This window comes from Pithys albifrons, chromosome 5 (genome assembly GCF_047495875.1).
Source record: "Pithys albifrons albifrons isolate INPA30051 chromosome 5, PitAlb_v1, whole genome shotgun sequence".
In the NCBI taxonomy this organism is placed as follows: Eukaryota; Metazoa; Chordata; class Aves; order Passeriformes; family Thamnophilidae; genus Pithys; species Pithys albifrons.
Genome location: NC_092462.1, coordinates 4,880,064 through 4,902,314, shown reverse-complemented (window position 1 = coordinate 4,902,314; position 22,251 = coordinate 4,880,064). Strand labels below are relative to the sequence as shown.

The 22,251-nt window shown below is 40.4% G+C and overlaps 1 protein-coding gene across 2 annotated transcripts in view; it reads right to left on the bottom strand.

Moving 5' to 3' along the window:
- AFG2A (AFG2 AAA ATPase homolog A) overlaps positions 1–22,251 on the bottom strand; it is a 170,996-nt gene that overhangs the window by 77,095 nt on the left and 71,650 nt on the right. The gene's annotated exons all lie outside the window — the stretch shown is intronic.

Below are 22,251 nucleotides of genomic sequence, written 5' to 3'. Positions count from 1 at the left end.
TAGCCATGAAACTCATAAAAAAATTAAATCCTTCAGGCCCTCAGTCCTGTTTCCTCAAATTTGCTGCTGCCATGGACATCAGAACATGAGCAACTTTAGCTCCGAGTCAGACCACCTGGTAGGCTGCTGAAAAGCCAGGAAGGCCTGGGAACTTTTGTATCTCAGTGAAATGAAAGCCCCTTTCCCATCCAGCCACCCTTAATTGCTCCGTGTATTTCCTGGCGATCGCAAAGGAAATGAGTTGCTGCTCAATTCACTAGAGCCTTGTTCTATAGCTGACAAAAAAAAAGAAAAATCAACAGGGAAGGGGAAAAGGCATAAAAGAGTAGTTAAGTAAAATTGGTTACTGGACTTAAAGAAACTTGGATGCAATTCTTAGCTGCCTTTGAGTTTCCCATAAGGTTTTGAGCACGTGCATTTAACCTGTGTTCCCCCAGCTGCTGTTTCACCTGTTTCTCAGATGTATAAACACCATTAATGACTGTATGAACATGAGCTCCTCAGATACTTTGGTGGAGAGAACCATCTATATCTTTAGGTACCGCTCACACACTTTCCACTAATGGTTTGTATCTTTCCTGCTACTTGAATTTACTTTTTCAGAAATGCATATTCCAGAGTACGGCCACACAGTTAAGATTGCAAGTGTTTTTCTGTAACAGAAAACACCTGCAAGCTCTTTAAAACCTGCAGGAGAAATACACAACACCAAGTTGACATGTGCTGGAATGAAATCTGGGGTGTATTTGGTTTTAGAGCCCCAATAAAATTTCCAAGGCACAAGGGAGAAGTAGACCTTTACAGATATCAAGCAATTAGTAAGTTACTTTCTGATGTGAGACCCGTTTTTATCAACATACTTTGCTGTCAATCAGTTCCCATCTTTTATGGAAACTTCTTTATCACAGCTCATTTTCAATCTGGTCTTTGCAATATTTCTCAAGAGTGGTCCCTTGTAAATGTAAAAAAAAAAAAAAAAAACAAAAAAACCCCAACTTTCACCAAAATGGAAATTAATGAGACACAATTTATCAGTTTTCTGCAAGCAAGAACTAAATTTGCAAATGTGAGTCATTAGGAAATTTAGACATCTAAAATGGAATTAATTTCTGTGCATCTTTTCACATGACGTGTATTGAAAGGCTTCCTCTTAGATGCGCTAAACTCATAGAGGACTCCACTACTATAAACCAAATAAAGAATTTTAAATGGTACATGGCTACTCCTCTGAAGTATTTTCACATGATGGCAGGTAGGAAGAGACTATTATTTTCTAATTAATGTAATTATAATTTATTGAATCTCTTCTTAGGAGACAAAAAACTTCTGAGAAACAGATCTTTCACACTTGCCACTCTTCACTTGATAATTTCTCAGATGTTTGTGCAAAACATCAACACCAAACTGTTAAATTGAAATCTGGCCTCTTGGTGAGTGGAGCAATGAGAGGAAGAACAAGGGAAAGAGGGAGACAATGAAAGAACATTGGGGAATGAGAAGACATAACAGTAACTTAGAACATACTGAAATTATAGTAAAATATTCAGAAAAGGGAAAACAAATGTCAGAAAATGTGAATGTGTTTAGTGAAAGCTAAAGATTAACTTAAACTCTGTACTAGGAAGAAACAATGGTGTCCCATCCTCTTCAGCAACACTGGTAGATTCTGATGTTTATTTTTGGAAGAAGGATTTTCTCCAACTGTTATAAAAATCTTCCAACAGATTTAATTTGAGGAACATGTGATCCTTCTGCAGCTGGAATACCAAGAATGCCATCCACTGATTCCACACACAGGGAGCTGTCACAGTGGAGTGTGGGTGACACTAAGGTGCAATAGTTAAACATTAGGTTGGCTTCCTTCCTCTCCTGGTGGGTGGACAATTCCACTCCCTCAGTTAAACACACAGGGCGCAGTAAAAGGGCAGCTCTACATCCTGCACTGTTTAGTGACAGGTAATACACATGCAGAGTCCTGGTGTGATGAATGGACACCCCTGCCATGGGTGCCTATAAGCTTTGGATCTGTCTGGTTGCCTAAAGGAGAAAGCGGATGGAAACAGTTTCACTTCATTTGCATCTGTTATTTTTCACTTGACTGACTGATAAAATCAGAGTTACACTTTTGAACAAGGTCTTTCAATTGGTTGGAATGATTTCCAGCAGAAAACTCTGATTTTTAGGACTGAACAGAGCTGTTTTACTGGGCTGCTTCTGTGGTCCCTGTACTGCTGTCAGGAGTAAAAGAGATTGTCAAACCACTAATACAGCTAAGAATATACCTGTCCTGTGTGGTTCCCCTATTCAGAGTAATAGCTGCAATACAGATACAGCTGATGCAGCAAACCCTCAAGAGCTGCTTCCCTGCCTCCTTCTCTCACACAGAGTTAGGATTACTTCAGTTTATTTAAATATTTTTAGTACACATTGAGTATTTCATATTTACTTTAGTCATCTGACTATAATCTAAAGACACCACCACTGGATTCAACCTCAGTGCCAGTTTGCCTGCATCCTAAATTAAAAGTCACAACACAAGGAACTGGCACATGAAGTTATCCATGCTCTCCAACTCTCCTACTCCAAAGCAGGCTCAAGGAATTTACAGGACAACAGGGAAAAAAGCCAACAAAACTGTGACTAAGGCGTTTGGAGCAGGAAAGGAGGAATGGTTATTTCACACTTCAGCAACCTTCTGGTCTTCAGTTTCTTACAGATAAGCCCACCTTAGCTGGACAAGCACCTCTCCCTTAGAACCACCAACGCATATATATGTTCCTACACTTTGCTACTTGCAATATGACCACAAGGGTAGTCCAAGCTTATCCCACCTGTTTATCAGTATTAATTCTCTCACACCAAAATGAGCATAGCAATTTTCTTGGGGCAAGAAGCTTGGCTATCCTTGGACTGATAAGGATCTAGCTTAGTTTTAGGCTTTAACCAAACAAGGAAAATACAGTGACGACACTCAAATACACACTGAAAACCTAAATTCCATCAGTTTACAAGGACAGAAAAGTGTGTCACAAATTTTTTTCCCTATGGTAGCAGACAGACAATAACAAGAAAAAGACGTATTTGGAAAGATTTAGTTAGTATTTCAGAATAATTAAGATTAATGGAAAGCTTCCAAAGTAGCTCACTAATGGATCATGCACAGCCTATTAAGCTTGACACAGCCAGCTTTTTCTCATGGCCTTGACTGCAATGACTATTTAATGTATCTGGTGTGTGCTGTCCCCTGGGAGCACAAAATAGACTTTATAAACTGTTAGGACAAACACTGACGTGCATCTAACTTTGTTTATCGCTGAAGCCAGGCCAAACAGTGCTAATTGGAGTTCTTCTGCTAAACAATGTTTACGCGCTAATTAGTCCACTTCCTAAACTGAATGTTCCAAGAAAAACTAAGAAAATATTGGCAAGCTGCCACGGAGCTGCAGTCTCATCAAGTTGGTTACTTCACAGGCAGACACAGACAGGTAACAAATGGTAAATTCAAAAGGATGAACCAACATGGGTCACTGAAGAACATAAAAAGTGACAAGTAAAGCAGTTCTAACTTGGATGGAACCAAAATGTTCAACTCCTAACAGTGGGGACAGAAATCACTTGTATGCAATGAGACAGAGTGGCAATGGTGAGAGCAGCTCCAAGGAAAAGACATGCTGTATTTTCATTGCAAATGCACTATTATTTACAGTTTGGACAACTAACAAAAATCTAAAGAGGATATGTCAGCCACGTGATTTAGAAATCCAAATCATTCAGCAAATTGAACCATCCAAGACACAAACAAAATCTGGTTGTGTTTCACAGACCAACAGCAAGACCATTTTGCAGGGAAGTGGGGAAAAGAGGCAAAAAAAAGGACTGAAATGCCAATAAGGGCAAATGCTCATGTTCCTCAGGGAGCTCCTGGGCAAAGGAGAAGGCCGGAGCATGAGGTGAAGAAGAGAAGACATCGACAGGGAGACAAGACTACAAGATCACAGCAAGGAGGGAGGGGGAGAATGGTCTCAAGGGGAACATCCCCCTCTCCTTTCCAGGATGGTTTTGTTTATGAGACAGTGAACTCTGGAACATACAGGCTTTTGTTCACCTTGCATATGATCATGTAATTTTTTAATATGTATAATAATTGAAAAAGAGTAAAACCAGGAAGATATTATGATTTTATTGCTTTTTTTTTCTTTAAAATAGGTCAGTTTTCTTGCACAAAAAACAGGGAATATGTTTTCATGCACCAGTCTAAATTCCAAGAAAGTTCTTTAGAGCACAGGCAGCCAGCACAAGGCCAAGCATAAAAGGATCTGGATCTCTAGGCTCTACTGCATTATCAGTATCACTTGTAATCAGAAATGCCTTTTGCTGTATTTAATGAAAGGAGGAAAAACTCTTGACCTGAAATTTCAAGCTAACTTGGCAATTTTTGTCTTCTGACCCCATAGTCTCTGACCTGCGTTTCATTTCACTCTGATGCCGAAAGGCTCCCTCGTGTGGTTCCCGCCGAGTGCCAGACATCCAGTCTGACTTGGTCCGGATCTTCAGAAGCCTTATCTCCAGCCTGCAACTTCCTCTGCAACTACAAAGGAGGCCATGGCTGCCTCCCTTCTGTACCTCCAAAAGGAGCACAATCCAAGAGCATGCCCAACCTGTCCCAGGTGCATCGGGAGTCCTGTGGCTTCCTTCACCTGCAGGGTGGCCTCTTGCTCACACACCTGGGCCTAAAAGAGGCCACCTGTGACCCGTGACCACGACTATGAAACACATACCAAAGTCTCAAGAGGGTCCTTTCTCCTTCCAACACACAGCTTCAAAAGCTTTCCGCCTCTATAGCCAGGTACTGTGTGAACTTCTGATAAGAGCAGCTGGCTCTGAACTGTCCCTCTCCTAAGGAGGGAGATGCTGGGAAGAGGAAAGGGAAAAGGCACGAGTCCCTTGTGGAGCAGTGAGGAGTAAGCACCCATGTAAAAGGGAGATAAAACACCCCACAGCCAGCTAAAAACCCCTCCAGGATACGAAAAAGCAGAAGGTGGCAAATGATAAACACAGCTGACAGGAGCGAGACAGAAAAAAGGTCCATTAACTAACAGCTGATCATTGCTAGGATGCATCTGGGAGTTGTGCTTAGTTTTCCTATTTAAACTTCCATGTGGTTGTACGCCTAACTTGGCTAAAGAGGTTCACTCAGCAGTTGGATATGGCTGCAAAATATTCCTCCTGCTGTGAATCTTTTTATGGTGCTCTAGAAAAATGGGTGGTTTCTTCTTCCCACAGCTTCATCTTTCCTAAACCACAGGATGCTCATATGAGCTTCCCTAAACCACACATTCCCAGTTCTGAAGCTGCCTTCTATTTTAATTCAGTGGTTTCTCAGTTATCAAAAACCAAGGGCACAGTGTTCCTTAGAGGCTATAATCATAAGAAAACAATCACTCCCAATGCTTTAGTACTGTCAAAAGAAAGCAAACACCTCATCAGCTATTAAAATTGTTTCTTCAAAACCTTTAACTGAAAAGACCCACAATTTAACTTATTTATTAACTGGTTTTTATATCAGCCCACATTTTCTCTTTAATTCAATTCTTAATCTCCGGTCTCATTAAAGAATAAATTGCCTTTCCAACGATGGGGAAACCCACACAGAACCCAAGGCTACTCAGTTAATTCACAAACACATCACATTGCTGGTAAACAGTGTCTGCAGCTTTGTTTATGCTTGTGGATGCCAAAGGATATACTCAAAAGGTACATGCAATCAGCAACCTGCAGAGTGTAAGAAAGAATAAAGGACAGTGCTCCACACAAGGTATATTTATGACAAATGGAATCAGCTTCAGAAGACTTCTTAAAACATGAAAACCCCAGAAAAAATCCATGCCCTCAATATAACTGAATTTGTCACGCAGGTTTTCAGAATGCTCCTATGATAGAAAATTAAGTTCATTATAAAGCAGGAATATTGTTTTGTCTGTACGTGAGTTTGGAAAAATACTTTAGAATTCAAGTTGTTACTGACAAGAATCCAGTATTCCTAGAGAACTGGTAGTTGTGCACAAATCAGAATGTCAGCTATGGAGGAGGGTGGGGACTAATTCAGAGTAGCATGCACTCAAAAAGCAAACAGCAAGTTCTATATTAGAATAATTTCAGAAAGAAAACACGAAGTAAGAAAGATTTAGCAATACAAATACAGCAGCTTCCAAACACTCAGAGTACCATTTTCAGAACTCCACTGAATTCCACAGAAATACTTTTGGAAAAGTCACACTGCTAGCAGAGAATAACAGTAATTAAAAAGAGCAGTAAAGCTGTCAGCAGCTTCCTTCTCATTCAGGCCACTGTGATTTCTGTCCTTAAGAACACGTCTGCACTGATGAGCAAAACAAAAAAAAAAAGGAAGTCGAGAATGACTGTACTCTAAATAACCCCAAGCTCTGGAAATGAGGCAGCAGGGATCTCATCTTACTCCTCCTCACAGCAAACACTCTCTTCCACCGGTTTGTGACCGGTACAGGTGAACAGCCCACTGCAGATTTTGGGTGTGACACCTCTCTGTGATCCCCACAGGGGCATTGGCAGGTATGGAAAAACAATCCCAGGGAAGTACCCCCCAACTTTGAACTTAGCCTCGGGCATGGCAGTGAGTGTTTTGAACTTTAAAAAGCGAAAGAAGAGAATACAGACTGCCTTAACTCTCTCTCCTCCCTGGTTTGTCTAGAGATGTTAATGGGTACGCTAATCCTGTTGGGAGACTATTCCAGGATTAATGCTTCTTATCCTCTTCAGCTTCTGTTCTGTACACAGCAAATGCAGAAAGAAGGGGAATCTTCACCCTGGAATACAAGTGTCCTCCTGTGGAGTTACTCTGGGATAGCCACCACGGGATCAAAGAACTTCCTTGGAGGATAAAGCCTTTATCTCTGTATTTGTTCTTTTCCTGTTAAGTTGAAAAGGAAAGCTAACACCAGCACTTCTCCCGGCTGCTACTTTGGGAACTGCTGGACAGCTCAGGGACTACAACATCTGTCATGAAAATTTTCTTTAAGATAACACAACTTTTGATGATTAAGTCATATCGTTTTGGGGCCAAATTCACCCACAGTTTTCAGTGTAGACACAGTAAATCCAAAACATCTGGGTGCATAAAACAAAAACTAGCTTGAAATTAGCTTTCATAGTATGAGAAATATTGATATGTATCTCCCTCAGATAAAACTTAGTAGCAAATACAACTTATTTTACAAATTCAGATTGTGGGAAAGACTTTTTTTCTCCACTGATTTAAAAAAAAAAAAAAGACCAAAAAACCCCAACGAAAAATGCATTTCTTACTTGTAGTGGGAAACAGCTACTGTTTCTTTCCACTGAAAGAGAGGTCTGATTCTACCATAAGCTGACAAGATATAGATTATTTCTCATCGTTGCAGCTCTAATGCTGCAGATGTCATATCCATCAGATTCCTACTGCAATACCTGTCAAGAACTAAGACATTTACTAATACAGAACAGGATTTGCTTAGCTGGGCCTTAAGCTAATAGAAGTACTGAATTGTAAACAGGCAGTGCTTTAGGACAAAACATGTCAAAAGAGCGGAATTTAAACAATGACATGTAAGGAAAAATGAAAAACCAATCGCTTGCAATTAGACTCAAAATGTGTTTAGTCCCCATTGCCCCCCACCAACAGCTACAATAAACTCGAGGCATGAAAGTGCCTCTTTAGCAATTGTAAAAAGTAACATTTAATAGAGGGGATGCCTTATTTGGTGTAATGGGTACAAACAAAGGAAGGGAGAAAAATGTTCCATGACCTAAAGAACAGGTTATTTCTTCAACTGCCAATGGCATTCAGAAGTGCCTAAACATTAGTTATTTCCATAGGAAACTTTCTCGTGGTTTCAAGCTACCTGTGATTTCAAAGGAGCTGAGAGACTTATTTACGTAACTCTGGCCACAGGTTTACATAAAAACTCATGTTGGCATTCTTAGGCTGATGGCAAAGAGCAATTAATGTGTTTTGGCTAAACTAATACTTTCTTCAACCATTCAGCCTAAGTTTGAACCTTTTTATTTCTGCTGGTCACAAACAACAGTAGCAGACAGCTGGGATCCAATTTTCTTTTTTTTTTTTAAATTAACTGTGGCAAATGCTGTACAATCAAGCAGAAAAATAACATGGCTTCAAATAAAAAATATTATTATATTTAATACTCTGATTTGTAAGCACAGAAGAAAAAAGTATTCACAAATTGACAATGCTCCTTCCATTCACATTATTTACTGAGTAGATTAGATTAGAAAAATCAATGCTTACTTTAATATTATTAGGTTATGACAATATCCAGAAATGCTTCCTATGTTGGCAAAAATAATGAGATTCCAGAGTACAAATAAATGAAATACAGCTCAATATCTATAGAAGAAATAGTGCCATGAAGAAAAGAAAAATGGCATTCTGAGAAGATGCACCCTCAGGTACATCTTCAAACAGACCCAAATGTCCACATCAGCAGAAAAATGCATTTCAGAAGTCAGCCTAACAGATTGATAGCCATCATCTCTACCATGAAACATGAAATTTATTCCTTCAAGGTTTTTAAATAGCTGAATATCTCAAGTATGTGAAATTCTGCAAAAGTTACAGTAGCAATAAACAAGACGTAGTAAGAGATGCTTTACAGGGTTATCATGCAAAGCAATTTCCATTCTGTGGTTTATTTTTGACGCAAGGATTTATCTGTCATTTAAAAGTGATAAAATATAAATTGTAATTTTGTTCTTCTCCAAGTATATATATCCTTACAGACCAGGAGGGAACCCATCAACTAATAACATTCTTTTCCCAATATATAGTTTTTCTTGTTTCCTTTTTCTCCCAGTCCAAGTCTGTGCTTGGTTTCTGCACAGGGTTAGCTGCATTTTCCCTTCCTAACAAATACACTGGTTCATTAACACTTGCAGAGCAAGTACAACAGTCTTCTGTGTACCTTTATAATAAGCATTGTCCATAAGCACTTGTGGAATTAAACAGTGAACTTTACCCTCGGGGCTGTATCCGACTGGAAGGCAGCGACTGGATACAGACTGTTTTTGCAAACAGGTTAATCAGGAAGGTTAAGAGAGCAGACAAGAAAAACCCCAGAGAGCTGAGAGTAACCCTGCAACCCTGCTGCCAACTTGCAGGAAACCCACAGTATATTTTAAAGGATGTCATTACTTAAATCTCTTGATGCTCAGATGCCAAAATGGGCAACTCCACTGCTATGGCAACCAAAGCAACCCCACTCCCCACTTGTGCCATCACAAGTCCCTTTCCGTGTCTCCCTTTGTTGTAACTTGAATTCACTGGGTATTGCAGGGCGGGGGAAGGAGAAGCGCGGTGGCATCACTGCTTTTGTTCCTGAAGAAACCACTTATCCATTGCAGGAAGGGATCTGAACAGTCAAGAGACAGCGATAATGGGGGTTTGAACCACAAGGACTTTGCTTTAGTAGGCAGTAGGGAGAAGTGAGGAAGAGGTCATAAAGAGTAGAAATTAGATGATAAGAAAGAAAATGCATCGAAAGAGTTTCAGGGGGAAAAAAAAAGAGAACAATTTGATATATATCACAGCAACTGTCAGTTCAAAGCAAGAAATACCAGGAAAGGGAAACCTGGGAAGGAAGTGCAGAAATGGGGAAGGGGGCAAGAGTCAGAAAAGATACACAACTGAGGAAAATTCTGGGAGTGGGTGAAAAGAATCAGAGGGAAATATAAAACTTAGAAAAATACCTAAAAGTCTTGACATTTGGAACAAGGTCCTAATAACTAAAACCAAAACCAAACAAATAACAATAAACAAACAAATACACACCCCACCAGTCTTTAGCTTCTCAAACTGTATTTAGCCAAGCTGTGAGACCATTGGCATATTTTGGTCTGGTTTCACCAGGAAATTAGGCTTAGGTCACCACATCACATCCAAAGCTAACTGAGCCAATACCATCCCCACATGAATGACTCAGTGTCCAGACGGGCACTGACTCGGGTTAAAGTTTTATCCCTGCAGATCTGGCATAGTATTTCTGTCCTGCAGTGGGTTCTATGTGTTCAATACACCAGAAGTTCAGCTACAGCCCTTCTAAAATTCAGGGGAAGACAAACAACCAGCAGACATACTAATTTATCAGAAGCTTCATTAGTTTTGCAGCTTTGTGGAAGAGCTTGTTTTAGCTGTGGGGAGAAAGGATGTTGATGTGAAAAAGCTAATTCTGTTGCCATGAATTATTTTCAAGATATGTTTTTTCAATTTATGATGTATTTTCACTTTTTGAGAATATTTTGACTCAGTACCTCTCTTGTCAATAACCAATTCATAAAATCTCAGATACTAAATGCCTACTGGAAGAGGGTCACAAGCAGAGAAATCATAGACAAAGCAAAGAATTGAAAAGGAAAATACAATACAATTAGAAATTTTCTTATCAAGGTGTTTGATTTTTCCAGAAGTGACAGAATGAGAAGTAGCTGACATGAACAGGAAGGGTGGGACACACTAAGATGGAGAAATACAGTGCCAGGGAAAAGACAAGAGAAGAGGAACAAAAAGAGAGGGAGGAAAAGCAGGCAAAAATTCGAAAGCATGAAGTCAACAAAATGAAGAAAGGTCAAGCTGGGAGCAAGGAGAAATTCAGCCGCTGAATAGGCCAGTGTTCACAAAAGGAGCAAGTCAGAAGGAAAAGCATCATTAGTGGTGGAAAAGGGCAAGTTGTGGTTCAGAGAAAAACAATTGAGAAAGACTTGGAGGCGGAGGGGGGAAACCCACAGAGGGTTTGGTAAAGACTAACTCAAGTGAATGAACTGAAAGAGCGAACAGGAGACGCCTTCCAGAGAACAGCAAGATGGCTCCAAAAGGAAAAAAAGACAACTTCCAGAGGCACTGGAATCCAGCTGATTTTGACCTTGGAAATGGAGAACTTGTTTGGCATATTTGAGAAGAGCCTCAAATAATGTGAGGTGTTAAACTACAACTTGACCTCCTTTAACAGGACAAAATGACATTGTCCAATTTTTTTTGAAGATAAAAGAAGACTAAGTGTAAAGACAGGCTGTGAAAGAATTTAGTTAAATAAATAAATAATGATATTTATAAACTTTGTATCCTCACCATTATTGCTGGCATTTCTAATGTTTCTAAAAGAGTTCTGCCACTCCACTGTTTTTGCCTTGCAAGTGAACGTACTGACACAGACTATAAACAGGAAAACAGATTTTGATTATATAAGGAATTACATAATGTAATTACATTTATACATAGATAAAAATGCAGCCTCTGAACGACACCACAACGGAAATTCAGCATTCTGTCTGAGCAATGAAAGAATATGTCCTTTCACCAGCAAAGAGAACATCTGACATGATGGTTCTGAAAGGACAATGCAATACCTCTATCAGGCTTCACTACCTCATGCTCAGATTGCCACAGTCATCCAAAAAGCAGTTTGTCTCTCTTTCCAACAGGAAATGCACTATCTTCGATGAATCAGCTGACAAAGGGAAAAAAGAAGGTTCCTGGCAAACACACCACTCTACAGATCAAGGTGAAAAACATGTGCCTGAAACTTCTTCCATTTCTTTTATGTATTTCTCTCCAAGTCTGGCCTTTCTCACAGACCACGATGACCACAACAGTACAATTAGGACACAGGGCATAACAGTAATTAATCTGCTCCCATAAATTGCCTCAGTCTTCTGTTCTGCATTTGCGATTCTAACAATTCTTTTGCTTATCATTGGAGACTAGAGAAAAAAATAAAGTAAGTTCACAGCAGTCCTTAGATCATGAGCAACATTTTAAGAAATGAAACCTCTTAAACTACTGGATTCCTTGTGTGTCACAATGCTCCTATTTCACAGAAACCTGATGAACTACCTAAACAGGCTTTGGAGGTGGAGGACAAGACTGCATAAACATGTTATTCCCAAGAACAAAGTGTTCAGCCGCAAAAACGACAGCGGTAAAATTCTAACCCAATTCATTCAGATGTATCTTTTACACTACTTCAGAAGTATTTCTTGATGTTAATGCATTGAATACACAAAATTAGGGTAATCAAAAGGAAAAAAAGCAGACACTAAAATAACTAACTAGCTAAATAAGAGCAAAAGATGGAGTAGTTGAGGAGACTTAAGAATGAACTGCAATAACAAGTTCGCAGCTGAAGTCTAATTAATATTTCTACCTGGGTTTTTTGTTTTTGGGTTTTTTTTGTTTTTTTTGCTTGTGAACTTCAACATGGCACCAAACCGTGTTTGAATTACAGCCTGCTGCCATTTAGGTGAGCTTTCATCCTGGTAAGCTGCACGGCAGACACAAAGCCCTTGTGAGGATTTCACTTCACTATGAATTAGTGTCTAACATTGAGAACAGCCTTTCATCATCGGCTTGTATTGCCTTCAGGTGCCTATAAATTCCTCTCAGTCTTTATGTAGCACTTGTCTATCAGACCATGTCATCAATTTTACTGCAGGCGAGAGGCAGACACACCTCTTCCTGAGACACAGACAACACAACAATTACCACAGCCACTCTTGCATTATCGTTTCATATCAGCTCATTGCCAAGTGCTAATCACCCACGACTCCCTATGGAAAACACATCACACTTTCCAGCTCTTTACACCTCACTGGCACTGAGACCTGTAAGGTTAAAATGGTCTCATCATTGACTATGTCAAACCTGCATGAAAAAAAACCCAGACATTACGTGCCATCTGAATAGAAATGAATAACTAACAAATACTTATAAAAAACAACAACACGGACTTTCAACTTCTTTAACCAAGTCTGTGCCGCACTTGTGTGCAGGTAATTTGGTTAAGAGGTGAGGTGAAATTATGCCCTTCTGAATGTTAAAGAAAATAATGCATGGGCACACCTATCCCTCCAGGAACCAGGAAACTCAAGAGATGGGATAGGGAGTGCTTAATGTTGAGGGTCCCCAACTTTTTCTCACCTGTCATCAAGAGAAATCTAAAGCTGTAACCATCACCTCGTGGCTGTTTGGTTAAATGTGCTGGTGCTCAGCTAACCTAAATGGTTGTTCATTCACACCACTCCTGCCATCAACCAACTGCAAGATTCCTCACTTAGACACAACAATTAAAGAAGCAGAATCAACCAATCTGCCTGAAGATTATCATCCTTCACTTAAATTCACATTTCGGGGACTCATTCTGAATCCAGTTAAAATGCGCACTTTGAAACAATGAAGAGCTCTTAGAGTTACAGAGTCTCAGCAGAGTTCCTCCCCTTCCTCTGCAGCGCAGTGATGGAACTCATCAGTCCTAACCCACTGTAATCAAGCCCAAGCAAAATGAATTCAGGTAAATCACCTTCGTGGCTCAAGTTATGATCCTTGCTTTGGCACAGAAGAACCACCCACACATAACTCAGTTACTTCCTATCAGCAGCAACTCCTGGCTCAGGGGTAGGAAATCCCACAGCCTGGTAACTCCACGGTTTGGGATTGCCGATCCATCCCTTTATCACGCTGCTGTAGCCATGAGATGCAGCTCATTTGTGCTGCCAAGCACCATTTTTTTCCTGTATCACAGTGTTTCAAGGAACCGAGTTCAATGCAGTCTACTTGTCTCTAATTTTGGTAGAGACTGTGTCACCTGCAGAGACAGAGCATCCTGCTGCCTGCCCACCTCCCACTGAGCACAGCCCAGCAGCTGTTCCTCCCCAGGTTCCCGCTGCATGAGGGAACAAAGGCACACCATCAATTATCCTTATGAAACAATTCAGTCTTCTGAAAAATCTCATCTAAATGTGTATTTGCTCATCACTCCTTCTGTTTTCATAGGAAGGAAGTAAAGATAAATTACTGCACAAAGGCATGGGAGCTCTGGCAAGCAGTTTCAAAGCTACTGACAAAAAACAATCTATTCACTGCAAGCACCCTACTTTTACCATCTCTCTGATCAGGATGCAGAGGACTAATCCAATAGTTCCCGATGGAAAAAACACCTAGTGGGCGTGTTTGATTTCCAGAGACAATGGTTTGCCATGTGGAGCTTTCCTCTACCTCCATCCCTCCACTCCCTCACCTTTATTTCTTAAGATCTGAAGAGTTTGCTCTGAAATACCCTTGTAATACTTAACTTCCACAAAACCTACTTAAAAAAAAAAAAGAAAGGAAAAAAGATGTGGAAGGGGGAGAATCTTTACAGTAAGGCTGGGACCTTACTATTTAACCACGGCAGGCTGCTTCCTACAGACAAGTCCACATTATGGGCACTACGTATGAGAGTGAATGCCAAAAAAATCCTCTTAATTAATTCTAAGAGGATCAGGTCTAACACGGGACTCTAAATTTAAGTATTTCACATTTCACTTTGGAGTAACAGGCTAAATACAGCAGCCCACGCAATGAAAGCTGCTGAGTTCACAGCAATCCATGTGCTAACTGAAGTCTGACTCCCTGGCATTAGCAAGTCCATCTGCTCCCTGCTCTTCAGACTATGACACGGCTTTTATACATGAGCCACCATGCACATAAAAAGAACATGAGAAAACTCATGGCAGAGATCACATCTTCCAGTGTTTGCATCTCACAATAGCACTGACCATAATTACAGTTTCAGTACCATTCACAGGCCTCTGACAAAGCAAAATTTCCATGTTTTACGCTAAGCTATTCCAGTCACGGATTAGAATCTCATCAAAACAGCACCCCCATTGTCCTCTTTAACAGCATTGTTTGTTAGGAATGGAAGAACTATCCAATGCAGTTTATTTACCAGTATTTCCCTTTGGCTCCCAAAGGGTGTGCCTGCTCTCCTTTGTAACTGAACTTAATTGATGAAGTAGCCCAAGATTTAAGACATAGTCCAGTTCTGAGCCCAAATCAGAAGGCCTCTTGTATGTTTCTGAAAGCTATTTAGTTCATTTGTTTGTTGGGTTTTTTTCTCTTCCTTCTTCCTCTTCTACAGCACTTTGATGCTCTTCCAACTAAAGCCACAGCCTGTCCTTTCCTTGGCTCTTCAGGACACATTCTTTGAAAGGTGTTTCTGAGCCCTATCAGAGTGACAGCACCAAGTGGAGAGACTGCAACGTCAGCAACTACACACTCAGCAACAGGGCTGGGCAGGCAGACCAGGGTGAAAAGGTGAGTGGCTACAACAGAAAGGACAGAATTCCGGCCACACAAAGGCCATTGCATTCCTACCAACCTGGCAATCTTCCTGGCATGTCAGTTAGAAACACTGAAGACATCAAAAGACATTTTCTAAACTGTCATGCATAATCTTGAAGTTGTCTTCCTTCCCACAATCCTCACAGATCACCAGTGACAGTCTAAGACTTGGAAAGGAATGAAAACCGATTTGAATTTAGGGATTCACATTGACAACTAACTCTTAGAACAGAAGTTATGCTGTAAAAAAGGAAACCATTGCCTGCAGATTTAACTTAATGCTTCTTGCTAAATTGACACAAGTGAGCAACTAATGTGGATACCTGAGTGCCAATCATGAGGTTTTATACTTTGTGTTTACAGTTTACCAAAACCAAGCATTAAACCCTTGACATTCTAAGCGTACAGAACAAAAGTTTAGTACCCTAAAATTCAATTCCTTCTCCCAAATCCAAGGTGATACATCACATTCAGAGGGGTGATGGCTATGCAGATATTTCCATAGCACTACTTGTGGGATTTTAGACAATTGAATGAGGGTGTATAGTGTGGCTGTATGGAATTCATCAGAGCAAACATGGGAACAGACCAGCATACGGGCCTGAAAAATGGCCTTTGTTCAACTACATACATAGAGATTCTACGAAGGGAAAAACCCCCCTTTCTATTTAAGATTATAGTCATTGCAGCTATAGCAAAATGTGATGTATGTTTCTACAGACCCATGACATAGAGGAAAAAAATATGTCACATGGCAAAATTGTATTATTTGTCAGTGGAGATATCAGCATTAGGTGTAACATAGAATAAGTTACCTTTATCTTTCCCTCAGTTTTGAAACCTGTGGAGACACTCCGGTGTACTGCACCTCTGATCACTGGATTCATGGAGCACAGGACTGGCAGGCCCTTGGGATTGCTGCTTCCTTGATCTTAAAGGTCACACATCATCTTCTGAAAAATGGTTTCACCTTATATTAGTCTCTCTCTCGCCAGTACTACAAACCAGACCTGTGACTTCAGTAACAGGAGAAAAAAAGTAATTTTCTTCATGCCACACTATTTTCAGATTGACTTTTACATCTACTTTGCTGAGATATCTGAAGTTCAGAGCTCCCTCAATCCGCTTGTCCTTGTCCTCCAAACACACACATTATACACATCATTAGAGGACTTTTTCCACTTTTGCAGCTTTTCTTTGTTTCAACAACAATCTGGATGGAGAAATAACAAAGCCCACTCCTCCCCCCCCACCCAATGATCTGCTTTTAATCACAACTAACATTTAAAGTAGACATTAGAAAGGAGAGGCTACCCCTTTATAATTACGGAGCTTGATAATTACCTGGTGACTTGTAACAGACCCGTTCTCAATGCATCTTCCTTCCTCTCCCCCTTGATAATGTAATCTAATCTCTTGGCTATGCTTTCATCTGGCATCCAATGCTACACGTTGTTTATCAAACAACAATCTTTTCTTAGGTAATGACAGAACAAAGGCAAGGAAGAGCAGCTATGGTAATACTACAGCACTTACCACTTCAAAAGTAACTGAATCGGTATAATTTACATTGCCTGTGTGCTTTTTTCCTTCTTTTCCATCTAGTATTATCTCCTCTATGCAAGACCATGACCTACCTCCACCCTTCTATTGGCCACTCTCTGTATTTACACATTACAGAAGCTATTGTGCAAAATATCAGCAGTGGAAGTCAGAACTAGAAACAAATACAGAAAGATGAGATATTCTATACATGTCTTCAAATTTTAAAGTACAGGCATTTTCTATAACAATAAAATCATGTGCCTCGTGTTACTGGACTATCACAAAGTCTTGGCAATAATGTGCAACAGCTATTTTTCTTTAAACACAGATTTTAGTCTCTGAACAGCACATTCAGAAATTCTGACAAGGCTCTAAACACGAGTTAAATTTCTCAAACTTCTTACACCTCAGCATTGAAGAGAGGTCAGGTTGCAGAACTTTTTGTTTGGGATTTTCTGGGACCAATGATCCTGTTTCCTACGGAAGCCTGTACTCCATATTCCCTGGGTGCCTTAAACTCAGTAGTTCTTCACATCCACAGATCAAAACATGACAATCTCTGCTACATCCCACCCGTGCTACGTTCAAGACAATTCTGATGCAATGAAAAACAAGAGCCCCAAATCCCTAATATTTTGACACTTCATAACTACAAGGACAACCAAGGGTAGCACAGTAGTAAAAATAAACCTGCCATCAGCAATTAGCAGCTTGGTATGAAAACCAGGGAGAAACAGCTGCATTCATCTGCATAAATGGTATCTGCCGGTCCAAGATAGCACTAACCACTGAATCCCAAGACTGATCACTCTTATCACGTGTCTTTTGCCACAGAAAAATGCAGAACAATTACAAAATAGATCTGGATGAAGGAAGAGAGAGATGAGTATGAGGGACACAGATAGGTGGTACTGTGATAGTCTCAGCTTTTTGTACCAGAAGAAACATGCATTATTATCAAAGAAAACCCTCAAGTACCACTCTAAGAGTCACATCAGTATAAACCCTTGTATTTATGACTCATTACCAAAGCATAATGACTTTATGGTGCATGACCTGGCCCAAATTAATATTGTTATTAAGATAATGATAACAGACTTTCCCTGCTCACTTTCCAAGTGATTTGAACAGGTTCAGGGAGAAATTCCATTTTCCCTATGTATAACTTGAAACATAAAGCTCTGGTGATGTTCTCCAGACACAGCATAACCACCGACTTAAACAGGTATGAACCAATGAAGGATTGAGGGTAAGAAGTGGAAAACCACATTTGTGTGAGTGTGAGGATGCTGCCAAGCTGTGATGCTGTTACAGGCCAGAACCAAAGGTAGGTGAAATGGGGTAACAGCATTGCAAATCAAGAGTGGGATTGGTATATTCTTCCACAATTGATCAGGTACGACATCCATTCCCTTAAGCACTGAGTTACCCAAAGACATGAAGTTAACCAAGATTATGAAAAAAATAAAGAGAGGAAAAAATAAGGTTCACACTTTTTTTCCCCCTGAGAACTCTTTGCTTATTTAGTGAAGTAAAACGAAAACAAATATAAAAGTTGTGTAAAAAATAATTATTGTCCTTTGTCACAATATGAATCTCAGATATAATAATGGGTTTTGCAGACATTCACATAGTTATAAGGCAACTCATGAGAACAGGCCAAAAAGAGTTAGGTCAAAGCTGTGCTGACAGACCAGAAAACTGTTCTGATTCTCCAGAGAGGAAAGGCCTCAGCACTCAGTTATCCAACTAAACTAATACTTAAATAAATAACTCACAGAATATATTATTCATTGACAGGAATTTTTTGCAAAAACCCAAAGCATTTGAGATAGGAATGGGTAATAAAACCTTTTGTAACCGTTCTTTCTGATGAACTAGCAGATAAAAAGTCCATTCTCGAGCACGTAAAGACCGAGCTACAGAACTACAAGCTGATTTCTTTATGCCAGTGCTTAACGCCAGAGCTTTTACTGCCTCAGCGCTGCCTCTGGCGACGCTGTGAGCCAAGCAGGGCTCCTCGCTGCCTTCCACCACTCCCACCTTGCACAAAGGAAGTTGTCAGGACACAGAACAGGTGGGGCTTTGACTCAACAGCCACGCACGACTTGCCATTACAGACCTATCACTTATGGGGCCACTTACACTGTCTTCTGCCACGAGGTTCGACTGGAGGTGAAAGAAACTTTGCCACATCCCATCAATCCGGCAGTGTGCACACAAAACCTGTCTGCTTGCATTTGTTACACAGACAGACCCTACAGATGCTGTCCTTCCCCATGCTTTCCTGCTCTGGCCTCTTGTGCTTAAAGCAGAGGGGAGAAAATCACAAAAAACGGCCACTCTGAAAAGCTTTTAAATAAACAGGATAGATCCTAACGAAAGGGAAAGTTTCATCAGCATGCTAACCATTTAATTTCCTCCCAATCACTTGTGTAACAGCAGTGCATAATTAGATGGATTAAGTTGTTTCTAATGGTATTTATTTTTAAGTGGTTACACTACTCAGTAATTTGGCCTTCACATCTTTGCACTTGAACCTTTCCTGAGCATCGTCTCAGCAATTCCACTTACATGCCAAACCACTGGCTGGCTCATGAGAGGATGCCCAGGAGAGTTCAAAACCAGTTAATTCAGGTATCAGCCACACAACGCAACCCTTGTACTAAAAGCATTTCTCCACACCACAAGGGGAGCAGCACTACTGTTACTGTCACTTGCTGTTGTTTCCCAATAGCTGGTGTGGCTCATTCAGATCCAGTTTATCTCTGGGCAACCCCATGCCAGGTCAGACACATTGACTGTCCTGCTTTGAAGTCAGCTGCCCTTCCAACTGAGAAGTGCTTCTCACACTCGTGCAGATAACAAAATATTTTACTCAAGAAGTGCTGCTGAACCATCTGTCTCTTAGACTGCTGCAATTATTTAAGAAGTACCCACCCCTTGTTCAATGCATGCTGGCAGTTACTGATAAAAAGCTCAATTTTGGAGCAGTGGCAATTGTTAAAACGTTTTTGCACCTGTTTATGCATGTAAACCCCAGGCATTTTACAGCCTCAGCTTCAGTTCAGTCCTGGGCAGAGCTGATGAGGGTGGGAAGGCAGCACACACTGCAAGGGCTCTGCAGCTGCAGAGGCAAAGGGGAGGGAGGAGAGGAACCCAGAACATGTCTTGGGCTCCCTTCCATAATTAAAAGAGTCTTTTAGCGATGAAACAATTTCCACAAACATCACAAATCCAGCAAATTACCGCTATTCCTCACAAACTATACCACTGCCAACAATTCCTGGTAGGAACAAAGGTTCACAAATCTGCAATATTATTGGGTAGCTCTTGTAGAAAAGATAAACCAGGAGTGAATCACAGCTTTCTTAGCCACTGATTACACCACTCTATAAGAAAACTGCCATAACTAACCTTCCCATTGCTGTTTCCCACCTTTGTTACCTCTTGCAAAGAAATCTTAGCATGGTACTACGACTATTTCACCATAAAAGAGCCAGGCTATGATTTTACACAGGAGAACATTTATCAGTTAAAGTGTGAGGTTTTAAAATATTAAAATTGTGGTTACTTTCTCAGTTTTCTAAGAAAGTACTGTAACAGCTGAATAAGGAAAGGTTATTTTAACCTCCAAAGGCTATTGTTCCTTCTTTTCTCCCAAAAATTGTCTGGAGCCAGACAACACAAGGCTGCTGTGCCCTGGGCTAGAATGGAAGGGGGGGATGATAGGAGGGGGGTGCCTGTTTACAATTACTCCATTCCTGTTTTTAATGAATCTTTCTGAATGACCACTAAGTGCTGGTTTTGTTCTTTGGAACAAGGGAGCTATTACAGAAGGACTAAAAAAAGGAAGGAAAAGGGAAAGCAAGAAGAAAGCTGCCAAACTCGAAGGGTTTCAGCCATCTCAGCTGTTTGTCCCGGAGGTGATCTGCTCCACAGGCACGAGACTCTCCCCACACTCTTCCTCTTCCTTGACACGCCAAAATGAAACAGTTGAGACAAGGGGAAACAAGAGATAGTCAAAGTAAAAATGAAGAGAGACTTACTAAAATATGAAGAATTACATAATTCAAATTTGAGTAACTAGAACCCACTCACTCATCTACATTTGGCTACTACTGCAATTTGCAAGCCAGACTCCCAGAACCACGTAAGGGAAAGGGAGGAATCATTTTGGTCTTGCACCATCACCTGCCTTCCCTGTGCACAATTTGATAGTTGTCCTCCTCAAGAATCTGCCATTCCCAACAGCTACCACTAAGCCAAAAATAAATTCTTGGAGAAACCTGGCTTTCTGGTTTTTATCCCCTAGCCTGCAAAGCATCAGACCTTATTCTTCAAGACTAGTCTGGATGGGGATCTGGGTAACCTGGTCTAGGAGAGTGTCCCCACGGCCCTGGGGGTTGGAACTAAATGGTCTTTAAGGTTCCTTCCAATCCAAACCACTCCATGACTCCATGATTACGCCAGGAACCTGACAAGGAGAAAATGTATTTTAGATTTAGTTCTTACTGTATCTTATATACTGTCGTTTCTTCCAAGCACAGGGGGCCCATGATTAACCAAAAAGTATCATAAGGACAACCAATATGTTTTCATTCTACACAGTTGTTTCAAAAAATTATAGGGTACAGACATATAAAAGTGGCAGTATATGGTTTGTTTCCTCTGGTGTGGTTTAAACATTCTACTGACACAGATTTAGAGGAACTTCCTTACAGCCACAGTTTGAGTAATGTAGCCACACCAAAATCTTATGGCAGAGAAACCATCACACACCTCTGCAAATTACCAAGTTTTTCTACATGCACAACTGATCACTTCATCAGTCCATTTTATTGAAAATACTGCTTAGAAGAAAATAGCTTTTGTTTAATCATAAAAACGTGCAATGCTCTATGACTTGCTAAATATGAGTCCATTTAAAGCTGTCTGGGGGTGGACAGTTTCAATTAGTTAACTGTTCATCATTTATGACATTTGTTTATTTACAAAAGGTACACTACTGGTCCACTGCTGTGTATGAAACTACCCAAGCTGTACAGGGATGTTAAAAGATCATGCCTGTGATCTCATATGTCTGTGGTGCTGTTCCTTACTGTGCTATTTCCAGTATCTTCAGGAGCTGTCAAATAGATCTGGGCATGTAAAAACATCAGTTGTACATGTCTACACCCGAGAGGTATTTGCACCTATGTTAATATTCACCTGCTGCACACAGGGCAAAGAGGGCAATAGCTGTGCACTGCTTTTCTGCCTGTTCATTCATACTGTAGAGAAGTTCTTATTTTTGCCCCTCTTAATTGCCACTGTGGTGACAAATCAAGAAAAAAAGTTTCAGTTTACCTTCAAAGACAACTGTTGGCTTTTTAGAAATGCAATTATAATATTATTTCTACTTCTGTGAGAAGTAGCAATGCAAAAGAAAGTTTTTCTTGAACACAATTGACTGGCATGCACACATGGGATTCCTACCCTATAAAAGTGAAATAATATGTATTATTTCACATACTGAT